Source organism: Pelodiscus sinensis, chromosome 9, assembly GCF_052426305.1.
Source record: "Pelodiscus sinensis isolate ZL-2025 chromosome 9, ASM5242630v1, whole genome shotgun sequence".
NCBI classification, from domain to species: Eukaryota; Metazoa; Chordata; order Testudines; family Trionychidae; genus Pelodiscus; species Pelodiscus sinensis.
The window spans coordinates 51,710,838-51,730,762 of NC_143060.1; the positions used below are offsets into that span (position 1 = coordinate 51,710,838).

Genomic DNA, 19,925 nt, shown 5'->3' on the forward strand with positions numbered 1-19,925 from the left:
GGGGGCTAGCCTCCTTCCAGAGTTGTCTAGGGGTGGAGGCTTAGAATTCACATAACATGGGTGGCAGCTCCTGGCCCCGCTGCCTACCTGCTGCCTAGCAGCCGCCTGGCAGGCACGGGCCCTTTGAACAGACACAGTTGAAAGGGCTCTCGCCTCCTGGGACTGAGAGCTGCGAGTCCTTTCAATTGCAACAGTTTAAAGGGCTTGCACCTGCTGGGTGGCTGCCAGGCAACACAGTCACCCAGCAAGTGTGAGCCCTTTAAACAGAAGCAGTTGAAAGGGCTCACATGTCTCCAGCTCCCAGGCAACACGATAGGGCAGGTGTCAGCAACCTTTCAGAGGTGGAGTGCCAAGATTTGACTTATTCGTCTCTATATATGGGTCCGCACGCCGTTGATACTTTTTGAAGTCCGTAACAATCCTATTTACGGCAGCTTCATTAACTTAAGATGCAGGGGTCGGCAACCTTTCAGACGTGGCCTACTGAGATTTAACTTATTCACTGATCTGTGTGATGGGGGAGCAGAGGCAAGTGCAGGCTGGGTTTTCTGAACCCTTATTTTCTGAACCAGCCAATGAGAATAGTTTAATTTAAATTATGAAACAGATTAAGTGTTTTAACTTTCTCATATTAATTTATCAAACTTAATTTTAAATAAAGTAAAATATTATGTCAGGCACAAAAGATTTCAATGTTTTCTTTATTCATTTTGTGTCAGGAGTCACTGACGCACAGAAAAATCAGTGAGGCACCACACAAGTCAGAAGCAAAAAAACTGCAAAAACCCCAACATTCATTGATGCGGCCCTGAGACCTTACTCCTCTGGTGCTCCAGTCTCACAGGGCAAAGGGAAGGGACAGGGAGGACTGAGGTTCAGGACTTCCTACAGGCCAGATTTACTTTTCTGTGGTTCTGGAGTTAGTGGATTTTATGGACCCCCTTGGGAGAGTTCAGTGTGTGAGACAGGGCTGTCAGCAAGTAGACTAAGGATGGGGTGCAGGACCTAGGTGCAGAAGCAGGCTGGGAGTAGGGTGTCCAGTAGGGTTGCCAGGTGTCCGATATTCACCCCGGACAGTCCGGTATTTTCAACTCCTGTCCGGTTTTTTTACACACACACACACACACACACACACACAGAATACCAGACACCTGAGATGCTCGGTATTCTCTGAATTTTTCCCCGGCCAGGAGACGAAAATGCCGGGCAACCCTACAAATACTCAGCGCCCGGCCTCCCCCCCCTTTCCAAACTGCCCCCGACCCCCCAACACCCCCAGCCCCCATGATTACCCGGTTCCCCAAGGCTGCCGGCACAAAATGGCTGCCAGCCAAAAGACCTAGGGGAAGCAATGCTTCCCCTGGGTCTTAGTGCTCAACCACTCCCCTGTTCCAATCCCTGCACTCACTTTTATAGGGGACATGTTATTTTATTTTAATTTTTTTTGAGGGGGGGGGCTTAAGTTGTCCTTGGAGTCTTTATTTTTGATCAACAACTTTGGTCTCCTCCCCCCCCTCTCCCCAACAGATTTTTTTCCCGGGTTTTGTTTTGGGGGGGGGGGGGGAGGTTCAGTATTTTTATTTCAACCATCTGGCAACCCTAGTGTCTGGACAAGTGGAGGGAGCAGGAACAAGAGAGGGTGCAGTGTCTGGCCAGCAGAGAGAGTACGGGAATGAGGGTTTCGGAGCATGCTAGGGGTACTGGGTCTTAGGGGGATGGAAGTGAGGGGATTGCGGTGGGGGGGGGGGGAGAGTCTGAGCATAAGGGGGGAGTTTACCTGGCTTCATACCCTCTTGCAGCAATGGTTGCAGCCACGTGGTCTGAGGCCGGCCCCAGAGGTGCCACTTGCTGTGGCCTCCCAGTCCAGGGCCACCCCCAAAGGTGCTGCTTGCTGCCATCACATGGTCCACAGGGCCGGCCCCAGAGCCCTAGCACTGTCTCTTCCCACTGCAGCCTAACCTGCTCCAGGGAGGAGGGAGCACTCTCCAACAGCTGCACAAGGGAGGAGTGGCAGTGCTGAGCTCCCTCCCCCATGCTGCTGAAAATTGACACACCTGAGTCGGGGGTAGGGCCTGGAACTGCCTCATGGGCTGGATCAAAGCCCTGGGCAAGCCGGATCCGGCCTACTGAGGGGTTTTTGCCCACCCCAGCATACACTCAGCTTCTCCAATTTCTAAAGCAATTATTCTGCTGTTTAGTGACACAAGGATTTAATTTCTTCCTTAGAAGAGAAGGATTACTGCTGAATGACTTTGTGCTGTTTTCTGTTAATTAAAATACCATAGTTGATGCAGACTACTACATTAACTTTAAAAATAATATTACAAGAAATGCTGAATCTCTGCTATGGACAAAATATTTTTGCCAGTGTCCTTGCAGAGTAACTATTAAACTACACAGAAATTTGGAAGAAGTCAAAGAATTGCACTATAAGATCAAAGCAGCAAGCCAACCTGCAGATCCCTTGCTACTAAAGTACAGCTAGAATGAGACTTAACACCCCTCTCTTTCTTCTGAGAAAGTGAGAATAAGATTTCCACAGTCCACCTCTAAAGAAAAGTCAATGTCAGGGTCTGTGTGAAGACAATGATGCCACAAAGGGTTTTTAAATAAGTGTTTTGGAAAATACATTCAATGTTACTTTCCATAAACTTATTCTTTAAATCCCAAACTAGTAAATTTCCTGAAAGAGTGCAGTATTGGTGGATGGAAATACAGAAAAAGCTATAGTTATTCAGTCATAAACAGAGTTTTAGATCATGCCCTAGCATTGGTCTCTGACTCTATAGCAATACTTTTATACATAAGTCAATATTTGATTTTCAGCAAGTGAAGAGCCCTTCCTTACATTATCGCATTGTTTCTCCCTATCATACTAATATAATCATTTAATTTAATTATGAATTTAAAAACCTTTTAAAATACCAGCAAACCAACCTTATAATGTCATCTGTTTATACATAAGAACATACAGCTCTGACAATACATCTGCTACCAAGTGGCACGAGAAATACCGGAAGGTGGGGGAGGAAAGAGTACAGGAACAGGGATGTGACATATCAAGCCGAATAAATAATCTGCAACCCTCAAGACACATTCTAGCATCAGAGCAAAATGCAGACTTTCAGCATTCTGTCATTAAGGTTTTGAGGAAAATCACTAGACTTCAACCCACAGACCTGGGGAAGGGATACTAAATTCTTTGTCCGTGCAATATGCTTAATGTGAGTACTTCTAGTGAAATATCTAAAAAAGCAACAAGTGTAATAAACTACTCACATTCTATTCAATTGTGGGTTAACTCTGAAGTCATATATTAACACTGCCAATTATGTTCATTTTAGCAGTAATTTCCAGCAAAGGAGAGAAATGTAGTTAGACTCCCAATTCCCATTCACTGATATTCAGTCACCTCACTCCCTTTCGTGGGATTTTCAAGGAACGTGTTTATGCACTATGGTTGGACATTAAAGTCAGAGACATCCAGGAGACAAATTCCAAGGGGAGAAATATATTCCGTTTAGCTACATCAGTAGAGCAGTTAAGTGAAAAAAGCCTAACAAAAGCTGGAAAGCCACAACCTATACTGACATGGATTTGGAATCTATGGAAAGAGACACAATTAGCTCTCATCTGACTACATGTCAATGCTATTATAGTAAGATGAAGGCCTAAAACATAAGCCCATGCAGCACAGGCCTGGTCTGAGGCCCAGCTAACAATGGACAAAACATGGCCAACATAAAGCAAAGCTAAGCTGTGAGTGAGGCAGGCCCCTGCTCACAGTACTTAGCATGAACAGGGCTGAGTGTGCAAAACACTAATTGGTAATAAGCCCAGGTGCAGAACAATAATTGGTACTGGTTATAAGTTGACATCACATGGTACTACCAGCTCATTAAAAAAAGACCTTGGTACCCACTCCTCTCAGATACAGACCCAGGTTCAGGAAAGGGTAAAAAATGACAGCATGATGGATAGAGATACTCCAATTAAACAATGGGGTACAGGGTGATGGGCGGTATCTAAGTAGCATCAAAGGGTGGTAACCTAACACCATTAGAGGATGGCAACCTGATACGTCAGCAGTGATGTGTGACTTGTTTGTACCTGTATATAAAGTGGTGTCTTTGGGGGGGGACAGTCTTTATATGACCTGTGGGCAGTGGAAATTTCCCACTAATTGAGTCATTCTATTGTGGCAAGTACATGTGTGTAGTGGTTCAGTAGAGTCTACTGACAACTATTACTGTACTTCATTTAACAATAAATCTAGCCTGGCACCTTCAATCCTTATCTGGTTTGTGGTCTTTGGGGGCCCTTTTGAAGTCTGCTGTGGTCATTGGGACCACATCATTGAGCACGCACGCAAGCAACCTTCTGGTTATCATCATCAATAGAGCTAGAGACCTGTGAGGATACCACAGCAGTACATCCACCTAACTACAGCTATAAGTGATCGCTCAATAGCAGAAAGATGAGAAATTATTTCCAACAGTATGACACCCATTATAGTGAATGTTATTGCATGATACAATCTTCCACATTTTAAAGGGACCACCACTTAAGCTGAATGGGACACACATTGCTCAATCAAGAACCTGCAAAAGACAGCACCATTCTTGAAATCTTTGACACAGGACAGGCAAAAAGGAAGTTGTGTGTTCATTAAACAAATACTCTTCTAGTATTAGGCCTGGTTAGGGAGGTAACGAACCATCACAAACCACCAGCTTCATCCTCTGAGACCCCAATTTTACAGAGTTCTAAGAGTCCAGAACAAACATGAATATTGGTACAGTTGTCATACTTCTAACTAGATCAGAATGGAAGTCTTCAATAAAACTACTCCTTAACTCAGTCACAGGAATCAGAGAGACTGAAGACACACACAATCCCCAGGCCTGAGCATTAACAGCACCTGCCAGCATAGCAAGTGGAAGAGTGAGGTTAGGAATTTAATGTAGGCAGGCTTGCATGGCAGTGCTGAAAACTAGTGCATGGCCAGCTCCTAAAAATCCCTCTTCAAGCTACCAAGTTAAATCACTAGTACTTAATGTTAAAACCATATGGCATATCTCCAAAGGATACAGCTAATTCATATTTACTGTAGAACATTATGCACCTTATTCAAAGGCTAAAAGGAATTATTTTTATGATAAATTGTTGTTTTGAACAGCATGCTGTCTCACAGCATCTGTTTTCTTATGGGTAGCACACAGAAATTGGCACTAAGTAGGATTGTACATCTGATTATCTTATTTTTGTGGTCTTGGCATTATGAATTATAAAGGCAAACTTTTATTCTGTAAAACTTATTTTGTAGTTTGTGTTAGGTTTCTTTCTTCAATAGAATACACATACAATGCCAGAACAACATGTATACAAAACTACCTTGAGGATCTTATGATTGCCAAGAGGAACACTTTTTTCCCCCTGAATGTTCATTTTTCCTGTAGAGCAAATCACAGGAAAACTGATCAATGATTCACATATGAAGTCAAAATATAAATGCCACCAAATAACTAGAGAATCAAAGAATTTAAGATTAAGCATCTCAACTGTGGAGCATCAAGATATCCGATTTTTAATTTGCTACAGCACAATTAAACACTTCTATTTAAAGAAATGGCTAATATACAAAGGTTACCAGCATGTGGGAGGAGAAAAATATTTGGAATCTTCAGAGAAACAAATAAAGAATTAAGATCAAAATAAGGATTGTAAGGGAGGAGAGAAGTGAAGCACAAAGAGTTCATCGAAGATTCAAAAAGCCTTCAGTAATCTGAAGAGTCATGCATGATGTAGTACAGAAATGCATGGCTAAGGAAGGAAAAGAAGCTTTTTTCCCCATAAAGAAACATTTTTGATATTGTCTTATTCAAAACAATAAAATAATAAGACTGAAAAAGTAGCTCAGACTGCCCTTAGTGCATGGTATCAACCACAAGAATTTGGCTGATGAAGTTTACTGTAGATGGCTTACAAAGCTCCACTGCTCCAAGATTCCAACTTTTCAGAAATAAAAGCTAATAGAACTATTGACAAATGGTGATATATAGTCCTATAAAGACATCTAAAATTGCATTATTCCACCTCTTTTCCCTTCAAGATTACGGATGATTTAACCTTCCTGCCCCTCACTACATTAAAAACTGTTCAATAGTAGACTCAATTAATAATACAAGCTGGACCTGCCTGGTCCAGCATTCTTGGGGCCTGAGTGGTCCTGAAGGAGAGAGCTTGCCGAACCGGAGGTGTGGGGTGTGTGTGTCAGGCCTCGAGCTCTCCTAAGGCTCCCTTTCTGGCCACTGGCCCAGTCAGTAACCTGCCCGCGGCTCGATGGAGGGGCTCCACACCAGTCTGCAGCACAGCTGCAGCAAGTGAGGCTCTCTGCCAAGAGCCAGGGGTGGTTCTTCAACCCCAGTCGCAGGGGCTCTGGCAGAGCTTCACTCCCAGCTCCAGGGCTCCTTGCTCCTGCCCAGCCTAGCTCTGGCTACCAGCCAGGCTCCTTTCTCCCAGATCTGCCTCTGAGGCTGCCTGATGCCAGACTGTCTGAGCTCCCAGCCACTGGCAACCTCTGTGGCTGGGGCTCTCTAGTCCAGCCAGACCATGGGTGTTGCTGGACTAGAGAGTCCCAAACCACAGAAGTCCAACCTGTAGTACAGGGGTGGGGAACCTTTTTTGGAACAGAGGCCAAAGACTCACAGAAAAATCAATTTGGGGGCCGTACACAAGTGGAAAGCGAAAACCACCCTCACTGCCACACCAGAGCCCAGAGGGGGCCAGCTTAGTACATTTTGTATGCTCCAGCCCTACAGGGGGTGTGGGAGGGGGGCTGGCATGCCAGCACAAGCTCTCCAATGCTGGGGTGAGCTTTGAGCCTTAGGGGCTGGGTCCAGGCAAGTAGGGGCCACATCAGGCCCCTTGGGCCTGAGGTTTCCCACCCCTGATGTAGTAGTTTAATGAGTATGAGCTTTCAACACTACCTGTTTGAAATTTCCTGCACTGAGACAAATGATATCATCAACTTGGAGAAAAATACATACTGGCATAAAAATGTCATAGCATAATAATTTTGCTTCCCTGAAAAAAGAAAGATGCTGATCAAATAGAGAAGAAATATTACATTTCAATTGTTTGCAAGTAAAAGTAAAGATTCTAACATTCATTGGCTATAGTGCACTTTATATGTCCTACAACACTTTATCTTAGCCAAAGGCCTGAGAACCATGGTTTTCCTAGGAGAAGGGGAGGCGGGGAAAGCTAACTTGGAAAATTCAGTTTATACAGTAAGCATCAGGAGCAGTAGTATTGATCATTCCTCCACTTCTGAATGAATGACACATCTCAAACTTTTCACATAACGTAACATTTCTGCTCAAGGGATGACATACCTAATTCTTATGCATAAACCATGCAAGATTGCCAAGGAGTAGATTATGAATATTCATAAACAAACTAATTTAGTCACAAAACCCTGTAACTTGAAAAATACACATCTTCCTTAGATACCTTATACAATATTTTAATCATGAACAAGTTAGTAGAATTAGTTTCTCCTAATTTACCTTGCAAAACTGTACTTCGTAACTCACGACTTATACACTTAACATTAGGGACTTAATCAGCTTTCGTTATCCATTTTCCTACTCCCAGATAATTACAATTTCACTTTTGGGTATCAGTCTCATTTATAATTATATGCTGGAATATACAAAAACATTCAATGCGTGTTTTCTCAGTACAGTCAGATTCATTTCGGTACTCCTTGCTCCTGCAATATCATAGACAACTGAAAATATGTATCACGGGGGCTTTTTTCTTAAAGCATATTTCCCATAAACGTCAACTACATAACAGGGGGCCTATAGTGCATGGACAATGATTACTGCTGTATAAATGTTGATGGAACAAATGGGCTAAAGATTGTTATCTCATCAATGTCCAACATTAAACAGTGTTAAATAAGGTTCAGGGTTTGGGATACAGAGACTCTTCAGGCTGCTTAGGACCATGGCAAATACAGCATTGAAATTCTTTTGTACTTTTATTAATGGTACAGAAAAGGGGGTGAAACAGTTAAGCCATCTGAAATATCAAGTATTAAATAAGGCTTTCATTTTAACATTGCATGCTCCCATTTTCTTTAGCTGCAAAGAGTTTTACAAGGAAGAAACTGCTTGTTTAACAATCTCGTGGTGGTATCAAAGACGGCAACAGATTTTGAGGTGAACTGGAGCTGTTGCTGCTGCTGTTGCTGAATCTGAAACTGTTTCATCCCATGAAGTATATGGGATTCAACTGGAGCTGGAAGAGGTGTCAGAAATAAATGGGTTCCTTTGGTCAGGACATCTCTTAGGATTAGGACCAAAACGGAGAATGGGTTTAAACCCACAGACCGCTACACTTACCTTCAATGCTTCCACCTCCCATCCTAGACACATTTTTCAGTCGACTGTATACAGCCAAGCCCTACGATACAACCGGATTTGCTCCGACCCCACAGACAGAGACAATCACCTACAGGATTTTTACAGAGCATTTATAAATCTGAGATACCCACCTGGGGAAGTGAAAAAACAAATTGACAGAGCCAAAAAAGTATCCAGACAAACTACTTCAAGACAGACCCAAATGAGAAAATAACAGAACTCTTCTTGTTGTTACTGACAGTCCACAACTCAAACCCCTTCAACGCACCATACACAATCTACAACCCATCCTGGAAAATGATCCCTCACTCTCAGAGGCCTTGGGAGAAAAACCTGTTCTTCTTACAGACAACACCCTAACCTGAAACATTCTGTCTGATAACCATGCCACACAACCATATCATAAGCCTCCAGGAACCCAGCCCTGCAACCAGAAAAAGATGCTAACTTTGCTCACATATCTACACAGACGAATTCATCACTGCAGCAAACACTAGCCACAAAATCAAAGGGTCATTTGACTGCTCATCTAGTAATTTGATCTACAGTATCAAATGCCAACAGTGCCCCTCTACTATACATATTGGTCAAACTGGACATTCTCTACGTAAAAGAATCAATGGACACAAATCGGATATACGTAAAGAAAATACTCAGAAGCCAGTGGCAGAACATTTCTGTTTACCTAACCATAATCTCACAGATCTGAAGGCAGCGGTCTTGTCACAGGCCAGTTCAAGCCAAATCCACAGCGAAAGCTTGGAATTACAATACACATGCAAATTCAATTCAATTAATTATGGACTTAATCAAGATATGGGGTGGCGGAACCTTTATCAATGAAGGTGCTAACTACTTTCCGAATGGTATTGGCGCTGCAGCATAAAGCTTATATTGTAGAGCCCGCAGTGCAGCAAGCTCCCCAGGAACAGATCCCTCTGACCCCACTCCTGGGGAGCCAGATGCACTGCCCACAGTGTAAGGTGAGAACCAGCTCCCTGGGAGCAGGAGCATGCCAGTAGCCAGCTTTTAAGCCGGCTGCCAGTACACACCAGCTCCCACCTGCCACCCTGCTCTAATACAGAGGCAGTAGCACAATGCGGCAGTCAGCTCCTGTTTCCAACTCCCAGGGAGCCTTTTGTCACCCCATGCTGAAGGCTCTGATATAGAGCCAGCATCATGGGGTGGCAGCTGACACTCCAGGAGCGGGGGCAGAAGCCTTTATCTAACCGTTAATGATGATTGATAAACCCAGGCTTATAAGTTAACTGTTTAAATTGTTATTCTGTTACATCCCTACGGAGTAGTTGAAAACGGACAATAATCATATAAGGGAATAATTTGCAACAGAGAATGCAATCTTATCCTCAAAAAAGCAACAGGGAATTTTCCAGTTGTCAGAGATTTAACCAACTGTAGTCATATTAAATTAAGGCTATTATTTTTATAAAGTATACGATTTTCTGATATTTTGTTATACACTTGTCATAAGAGTTAAATATTTTGTGATTATTATTCTTGCTCCGTTGTTGATTTAATTTGCAAAATTCAGAAAATGTCTATGAATTTCCCTGTCTGTAGTCGGGTCCTACTGTACACTTAAATAGTGCCTATTTCTAAAGTCCAAAGAAGCACTGACTTTCAAAGGCTGATGACCAAAGGACTGAAAGCAATTCTCTTTAAGTCTAATATTGCCATAATATGAACCATTACTACAATTGATTATAAAAGAAGAGATATACTATGTTGTACAATCTTTTCCTGAGAAGTATGTGTTACTTTTCTTCTCTGGAAGGAACCTTTGTGTACACAAGTTAGTTTACAGTCTTTTGTAGTGCAACTTGTTTGGGGACTGGCTATTTAAAAAGAGGATGCTCATTTCTGTTATTTCAGTCATGATTTATAGCAGTGAGTGAAGCTTTCAAAATCTGTATTCCTTACAACACTGCTGATCAGATATCCAAATGGTTTCTATATGGAAATCCACAGACTGACCGAATTGTTTTCTGACTTTTTGAAGAAAACAGTTTTAGCAACAAAGGACAGAAATGACAATTTGATGCCATCTTGTGGCTTTCCTAATTGTGGGAGTTTAACTCTCATTCTGGTCTTTTCAATATTTTTGCTATCACATTTAAAAGCAAAACCTGTGCTTAAGTTTTACTTAGGATCATTACAAATTAAAATACAGCTACTCTACTGAAAACTCACATACGTGCAAGGTGGATAAAAAAATCAAAATAAAATTATTTAAACTGGATTTTTTTTTAAATAAAATACTAAATATCTAATCTAAAACAACAGCTACAATTAAATCTCATCACAAACATACTACATGAATTAATGGATCTCATTTCCCAAGCCTATTAGCTTTTTCTTCTTTAAAGTTCTCGGCTAATCCCTAAACCTAACTTGTTCCAGCTGATTCCTGTCTGTTAACTACAACCAATTGGCTATTCAATTTTGTGGACACGAGAAAATCAACAACTCAACAGAAACAATGCACTGTGTCCTGGAATGCGTGCACACTGTTGACGACAATGATCACCATGAATGCAGAACAGCAATCATTAGTAGAGATCCTGCACATAACATCCATGTCACAGCCTTACACGAAACACTTCTCTGGTATCAGCTAGTCCACAGAGGTTGGAGCAGCCTACTCCTATTATTGTGTGGTTATCCAGACGAGCATCCAAGAGAAGTGGAAGTTGGTTTTGCCTTCAGGACATCACTAGTTCCCCATCTTGAATCCCAGCCACATGCCATCAGTCTTCACCTTATGACTGCAAAGCTTTGACTGAGGCAGGAACAGTGCCTTGTAGTTGTTAGTCCATATGCACCCACTCTGCCTGCTGCAGTTAACGAAAAACCAGCTTTCTACAATAACCTGATTTTTTTTTCTCTCCCTCTCCCTCTCTCTCTCCCCCCCCCCCCTTCCCTCCCTCCCAGAGTTGGTCAGGACAGCAACCACATGGCCAAAGGTACTCATGGACCTCATGGAATTGGAAACGAGGACTCCAATGAGATCCTCCTTCAAACTTGTGCACAGCATGAGCTTGCTATTGCAAGCACATTCTTCCAACAAGCGATCAAACAAAGCAACTTGGATGCAACCTTGGTCTAAGCACTGGCATATGACTGACTACTTTGTTACAAAACAAATCTCTTTCAAGTGGTAAGTTGATTCCTGCAATGTGTGGCACTGGCACCTAATTACATAGTTCACAGTGCTGTCTCCTTGAACCTTTGCTAATCAAATCATCATTCTGCTGAATGCTGGAAAAAGTTGTATGTAATTAAATTTGAAATGCTGGAGACATAAGCATTGCTTCAACTCCGTCTTGAAGGTTCCTTTGTGATCAACAATAAAGGTACAGAGTAGCCATCCATTATTGAGGAGGACTGGATTAACATCAAGGGCACAACCTACAGAACTGCTGTTGAAATTCTAGGTTTCCAAAAATACAAACATAAGGACGATTTGAATACAAAGATGCTCAAGATCTTCTTGATAAGATTCATGTGACACACCTGGCCTGCATCAACAATAAAGAGAATGCCTCCATGGAATCAACATGCATTCGATCTAAGCAGAAAGTACGAATCAAAATATGGAAAATGAAAGAGGACAAGTGGAAATGTAAACCAGTCAAAATTTAAGGCGATCAGACATGATTTCAAAACATTCTATGATGGACTGAAGGCAGTCTACGGGACGTGTACTGCTAGCTCTATACCAATGGGCTCTGCTGATGGCAACACACTGACTACAGATAGTGCTAATATCCTTGACCTCTGGGCTGAACATTTTTGCAACATATTAAACCAGACATCAACTTTCAACAGCACCATTCTTGAAGAGATTCCTCAGCGTGCCAGTGTTTCACAGCTAGTTATACTGCCAACTCTTGGTGAGGTACAAAAGAGATATCAAGCAGATGAAATCTGGAAAGGCACATGGCAGTGACCCGATACCATCAGAGATTTATAAAGCTGGTGGTGGCCAGCTAATGTTTTGTCTCACCTGTTTGTTTATCTCCATCTGGGAGAAAGAGCAAGTTCCCCAGGTATTCAAAGATGCTCTGACTGTACACATATTTAAGAGAAAAGATGACGTCCATGTTGTGATGACCACCGGGGCATCTCACTGCTGTCTATAGCTGGTAAGATCCTGCTCCACATTCTCTACAATCAGCAGTTATTACACGTGTTCACAAATGCCATCGTCCCTGAAAGTCAGTGTGGATTTCGTGCCAGACAAAAAAAATAAATCCACATCTGTCAAGATGAAAAATCAGTCTCAACATTCAATATTTTGTAGGGTTTCAAACTAAAATACTACATCTTAGAGACATATATCAAACACATGATGGCTAATTAACTTGCTAAAAGGCAGGTTAATATGTGACTAACAACAACTAGTTAGAAATACATAAATATCAGCATTTCCAATGTTGTTTCTATGCATGTATCTTCAAGACTGCAGCGGACTGCAATACATTTTTGGGCAAGTATGTATGCAACACATTATTATTCTAAACTATGAAGAGGCATATAGTGATTATTATGATTTAACCAGAAGGTGCAAATTTTAGCAAGAGAAAATAAATATGCTAGTAAGTTATTTAAAACCACCATGGGCAATAAAATGGGAAAAGGTCCTGGGTGATAGGGAAACAACTAATAATGACAATACAATCTACAATATGTCTGAAAGTAGTATTTTCATTTAGCACCAGAAGTAGAGATGAAAGCCATGTTAGTATCTCAGGGAATGCCTAACACTACAATAAAAACCCCACAGTACTGGATACTCAGTGCCTAGGTTAACTGATTTAGGCTCATGGAGCCCAGGTTCTGAAAACATCTCCCATCATAGGGTTTCAGACCTCAGCCCTTACACCAAGTCTAAATTTTGGCCCCTGCAGCCCGAGGCCAGTCAATCTGTGGGTCTTTACTGCAGCATAAATATACCCTCAAAAGCCATCAATTAGCCAGGTTTTGCCTGGAGAGAAAAGGAAATCCAGCTGATGTCACACAAAATCATTCTGTATTACAAACATGAAAGCTGATGCCAATAGAATGACCACTAAATAATGCATTAGTAATGCTGTGACAGATCAACTGATTCTATGCAGATTAAGATTTTAGAAATTGATGCTAGAGCACTCATTTCTGGATTAATAAAAAAAATTATAATTTTGACAGAATACTTATTGTTTAAAATGATCAAGGCTGAGCAAATTCTTCTCACAATTTAAAGCCCCAGCAAGGAGAAAGTCATTGTGAAAAATCATTTGTATATGGTTTGAACAAACAAAACTGCAAAGACTTTAGCTAATGCAGCAAAAATTATTAGGATTAGTGGGCTCACTATACCCATTCACTAATTCCTCATTAAGAATTAGACTGCATTGACCTAACTACTTTTTAATACATTAAGTATATGCCATATTGATTTGGAATCATTCCAGTTTATTAATCAAAGTTTTGTGCAATACCAAATCAGACATCTTCTAGAAGTTTAGAGCATTTTTATTAATTATTATGATGATGTCTGGGATTAAGATCAGGCTGTGTCATCCTATTTACTCATTTTAAATATTGCCAAAATATTAGTATTTTTCCAGTTCACTGAAACTTCTCCAGTGTTCTAAGATTTACTGATAGTCCAGCAAGATCCCAGCCTGCCTTTTTAATTCCTGGATGCAAATTAGCTGGACTTGCAGATTTAAAAATGTCTATCCTTAGAGTCTGATTAGCATCCTCCTGAGTTACTCCTGAAGTGAAAAATGTTTCATCATTCTAATATGTTATAACTATACCTGCATTTATTTATTGAACATTTCTGGCTTTTCTGTATTACTGACAGTTACTGACACTTCCACCTAGTAACAGATCAACACCATTTGTAGGGATTCTTTGGCTACGTCTAAACTACACCCCTCTGTTGGCCAAGGGATGTAAATTAGACATATCGAAAGTGCAAATGAAGCCAGGATTTAAATAGTGCTTCATTTGCAAAATGGCGGCCATCACTTTTTTCCGAAATGGGGCTTTTTGAAAAATCCTGGCAGTTTAGACAGGGCATTTTCAACAGACATGACCCATTTCGAAAGATCCTGAAAGCCCCGTTTTGGGAAAAAAAGCAGCGGACACCATTATGCAAATGAAGCGAGGATATTTAAATGTAATCAAAAAAAGGAAGGCTGTCGCCTACGTCAGGGCATTCATGCTGGAATGTCTGACAATATTTTACATTGGCCAACAAGTAGTTAATTGACATTATCTAACTGGTCAGGTAATTAGCTTTCAACGTCTATCCTATCCATATAACAAGTGCAAATTGATCCCCTAATGGGAACTCACATAACTTAATCTTGAGTTTATGTAATTCATAAGGAGTGGAAAAGCAGATGTAGTACACTACTACACTGGTGGCTCTAACAACTAAATGGTAAATTATGGAAAAATAATTCTTTAGGATCATAAATGTAAGCTGAAACTTAAAGAGGATCTATTCAGTAGGTCTTCCACACAGGAGCCAAATATGCTGGAAATGATATACTCCATTTTAGGTACATCTAAGCTACATCTCTTTTTTTGATAAAGGGATGTAAATTAGACATATTGAAATTGTAAATGAAGCTGGGATTTGAATTTCCCGCGCTTCATTTACATAATGATGGCTGCAGATTTGTTTTGTTGAAAAGCCACTTTTCGGAAAAAAACAGCGGTCAAGACGGGACCAGTTAATGAGGGTTACAGGATCTTTCAAAATGGGGCATTTCTATCAAAAGATCCCTGTCTTGACCGCATTTTCTCTACTGGGAAAGCGCTTCACAACAGCAAGTCAATATAATGGTCTTCAGTTGATATGCGTTTTAGTTTAGTAGGACTGTCAGTGCTCATTAAAAGTGCTGTCATATGGGTGGAAATCGGGTAAATATTGCATTTTATTAATATTAGCAAAACTGATTTAAATGGGGCCTCTGTGTTGTGTAGTCTTGCCTTAATCTTTGTATTCATGCCTGTCAGTGTGAAAAGCTATTTGCATATATCTGAATGTATATGCAACCGCTATATATGCGACTACTTAAGCTGCTGTACTCAACATGTGCTGTGAGTATCACTGTGGCTCCTAAGGCTTCCAAAGTTGAGTAGCCCTGTTCTAGACATCCACATACATTATTTCATTAACGAGCAAAAGGCACCAGGATGTTTCAGTCTTGTGTTCTGTTTCATTTACCAGGTTTCCCCTTTCCCTAATTTATCAAATACAGGCAATCCGCGGGTTACATGGATCTGACTTACATCGGATCCCTACTTACAAACGGGGTGAGGCAACCCCGCACTAGCTGCTTCCCCTCAGCAGACTAGGGAGACGCGAAGCTAGCGCCCCCCCCCCCCCCCCCCAGCAGACCAGGGAGACGCGGAGCGGCTTCTCTCAGCAGACACCTCAGCTTGAGAATAAAGGACTGAGGGAAGTGAGGTGTGGGAGAATAAAACTGAGCTCTGGAGAAATGTTTGGCTAGAGTTTCCCCTACAATATGTACCAGTTCTGACTTACATACAAATTCAACTTAAGAACAAACCTACAGTCCCTATCTTGTACGTAACCCGGGGACTGCCTGTAGTACCAACGGATATACCAGTTGTTACATTGGGGAAACGTGTTTAATTTCACGATTTTCTATTTCACTACTTGAAAATGTTCAGTACTTCTTCAGGTTAGCCTTCTCTCCCCTGCTGTAGAGAATCAAAACCTCCAAGTTACCCATTTTCTTGGATCTCAAAAGCAGCAGTCATGACAAAGCAGGAAGCACTACTGATATGCACAATGTGAATGAAACTATGCTACCCGTTCCCTACTGAAATTGTACTTTTAACACTCATTGTTGGTAAAAGCTGGTCAACACTCGATTTTTACATCGGATAGCTATATTTTTTTCAAGGATGTGAAAAAGCCACAACTCCAAGAGAGATAGTTATAACACATTTACATCTTCCTGTGAAAGCAGGCAGTGTCTATGATAAAGCACTACAGAAGTGCAGCTGTAGTGTTGTATTTAGGAAAAAAGAGAAATTACAAAGAAGGAGAAAACGCAACAGATTATTCAGGGATACCCAAGAATAGCTCCGTACGTTGCATTTACATATAACCAAATAAAACAGAAGTCTGCAGGCCAGAATGAGTCTTGCAACTCAAGCTCCCCGCTGCCCCCTCACTACTTCCCAGGGCAATGAGGCTCTGGCTTTGACAGTTGCCTTCCCTCAGCCCTCATGTCTGCAGCAACTAGACTTCGATAGCTCAGCTGCGCTTCCCCTCCCTCCCCCAACCTTTCCCAGTGGGATCATGTAGTATTTTTTGTTGTTAAAAGATAGCTGCAATGCAAAGAAGTTAAGTTTGAGAACCACAGATCTAGTTTTATTTTCTTCCAAACTCAAGTGTTAAGGTTCATCAGGTGAGGGAGTTGAGGACCAAAGCTGAGGTGCTCACAATCCCGTCGAGCAGATGCCTGGATGACATGAAGACTGAAACTAGCCATTGCTGGAGAGAACATAGCCTGAGCCTCGAGTACCAAGTTATGTAGGTACATGCCACCATGTGATTGAGAAGCCAAAGGGTGTTCTCTGGCTTCTCCAGCTCTCCAGCTTGCAGACTCAAATGAGCTGCAAACCTCTTTAGAAAATCTTGGTTGGGCTTAGCATCATCCTCAGGTACCTCAGGAGGTACATGTGGAGATCAAACACCTAAATTAAATGGACAGCAAGTACTCGAGAAAAACTATGCCATTTGCTATACTGAAAATTGTTAATTATGAAAACTCTATAACATATATATTTTGAAACAGCATCGACACACATACAACTAGCTTCTAAAGAGCAATTTCAGCCTTTTCAGCCACACACATCAGGATTTAGGAGCAAAACTATGCTATCCTCAGAACTGCTTATTTTGTACCTACCACAGAGATATACAGAGCCTGCAATTTTCACTTGTATTAGCAGTTACCAGTATTTAATTGCATGACAGAAAAATTGTTAACCCAAAACACAAATTTAACACAAGTTAAAAACAATATATAAAATGATTTTAAATAAGCATGCAAATCAAAGCAGTTACGATCGAGAAGCAGAAGCATACTGAGAGTGAAACGTTCATGTGGGTAGTCTGGTATGTGATCTAAGTAACATTGATGGCTACTGCAGTAAAATGAGGTCTGAAACATATGTCCATATATCACTGGCCTGGTATAATACCTGGGTAAAAATGGTCAAACCTTTGCTAATATAAAGCAAAACTGAGGAGTGAGCAAAGGCAGTCCCTAATCACAATCTGGCAAGAACAGGGCTGATTTGCAAAAACACATACCTAAAAAGTACTAGACATGAGTACTAGACATTTTAGAGGGATGGCAACAGAATACCTTGTTAGGAAACATCTTGATACCAACATACTTCCCCCATAGATAACAGGAACATACTGACCTAGGTTCAGGAAAGGGTTCAAGGTAACAGCATAACAATGTTCTGCTCAAATAATGATGTACAAAGTAATGGGTGATAACTAGTTACATTAAGGGGTGGCAGCCTAATACCTCAGGAGTGATGTGTAACTTTTTGTACCTGTATATAAAAATGTATCCTAGGGTGGCTGTCACCGTCCAGCCTAGAGGGCAGTGAAAAGTCCCACCGCTGACTGAGCTGATCCATTGCAATGGGCACATGTGTGTTAGTGGTCTGGTAAAAGTCTCCTGAACACGAGGGCTGTGCTTCATTGACAATAAACCTGGCCTTGTGCCTTTGTCCTTTATCTGATTTTGCAGTCTTTGGGGGCTCTCCAGGGGTCTGCTGTGCTGGCTATCTGCTCAGAGTTAATGCAACACTCAGGGGGAGCACACACATATAGCCAAATGGTTATCATTTACTAACGCAAAATATCTATCAAAACACCACACTTCTAATTACAGCCACAAAGATAAAAGTTCAAAAATGTGTCAATATTTTTGTTTGATGAGAACATGTCATACTTTTCAAAAAAAGAAGCATACATTTCTGGCCACATTCACTCAGAAGTTACGTGAACACTAACTGGTTTGCCTGTGTGTGCGCGCGCAACTGAACTATGATATTTTCAAACTATGATATTTTGCTGAGAGTAACGAGCATTTCACAATTACGAACCACCACCATTCCCAACATGCTCATAACTGAGCTTCTACTACACCTACACTCACAGGAGAGGCATAGTTAAGCCACCTCCATGAGAGTCAATAATTATGTTGATGGGAGAAACCTTCCCATTAACCTTCTTTCCACACCAGGGGTTACAGTAGTATAGCTGTGTTATTAAGGGGTATGGATTTTTCACACCCCTAGAGTGACACCATTATAATGACGCTGCCAGTGTAGACCAAGCCTTAAGGTAAGTTTTGAAAGAAGTGTATGTCCCAACATTTAATAGACACTTCAGAAACATGCAGCAGGCATATACATCCCTCTCTCAATATTGATTCTTAATTATTTATAGTATAGTGCCTGCAATTACTCACCACCTTCTTTTTTAAAACTACTATTTTAGCCAAAGAAGATACAAATCTTTATCAATATATAGTTCCTCAAATAGGGCAACGGAGTTAACACAAATTGTATTTAGGATTGGAAATACACAGACCAAATAAGGTCATTCCATTTAACCTAGTGGACTTTTATACACAGATATTTTGGTCAAAAGAGTATATGTATCTGATTAAATCTTATCAGAACATGTGTCTGGAGCCAGTAAGCCTACTGACTGCACTTGGGGAAGCATGACTTGATAATTAATTTCTATTATTGCAGATTCTTGCCCAGTGCCCTACAGAAGTCAGAGGTAGCATTTGATATATGGCAGTCCAGTGAAGAAATTCTGTCTCTGGCTAGTCCCATTAGAAGAGTTGCAGAAATGAAAAACCAGATAACCATTTCCAAAGGAAGACAAGATAAATACCCCAATGCTCATCATTTGGTAAAAATGCATTCCCTATAATTGGGTTAAACCTTTATAGTTTTTTGCTTATGTACTACATGAATCACCAAATTCACACTGTCCCAGAAAAGGATCAGATTGTTTAAAAGAAAGAAAAGAACACTGAATGCAAGTTGTATTAAGACAATACATACTGTAGGTATTTCAGAAGAAAAAATATCAGGGTTTCTTACGCTCACTGGCTTCCAGTATTTCTGCAATACTTTGTGAGCTCTACCACTGAAGGAAAGCACTAATGGCAGTGAGATGTACAAACTCCAATGACATTAGTTGCTGCCAACTGCTTTGACTAAACCAAAACCATGGTTTATAGTATGGTAGGATATACATTCTGTTTTATGTAGAAAAATACATTTTCATAGAGCAGTGAAGGGGTTAACCCAAGCTAATATATTTCAATGCTTACAGCTCTTAGCCTCTGCAGAAGTATATCTGGAATAAGAAAATTGAAATGT

General features: G+C 41.1%; 1 protein-coding gene across 1 annotated transcript in view; it reads right to left on the reverse strand.

The window, feature by feature from the left end:
- CDC73 (cell division cycle 73) overlaps positions 1 to 19,925 on the reverse strand; it is a 163,262-nt gene that overhangs the window by 50,159 nt on the left and 93,178 nt on the right. The window lies entirely within an intron of this gene.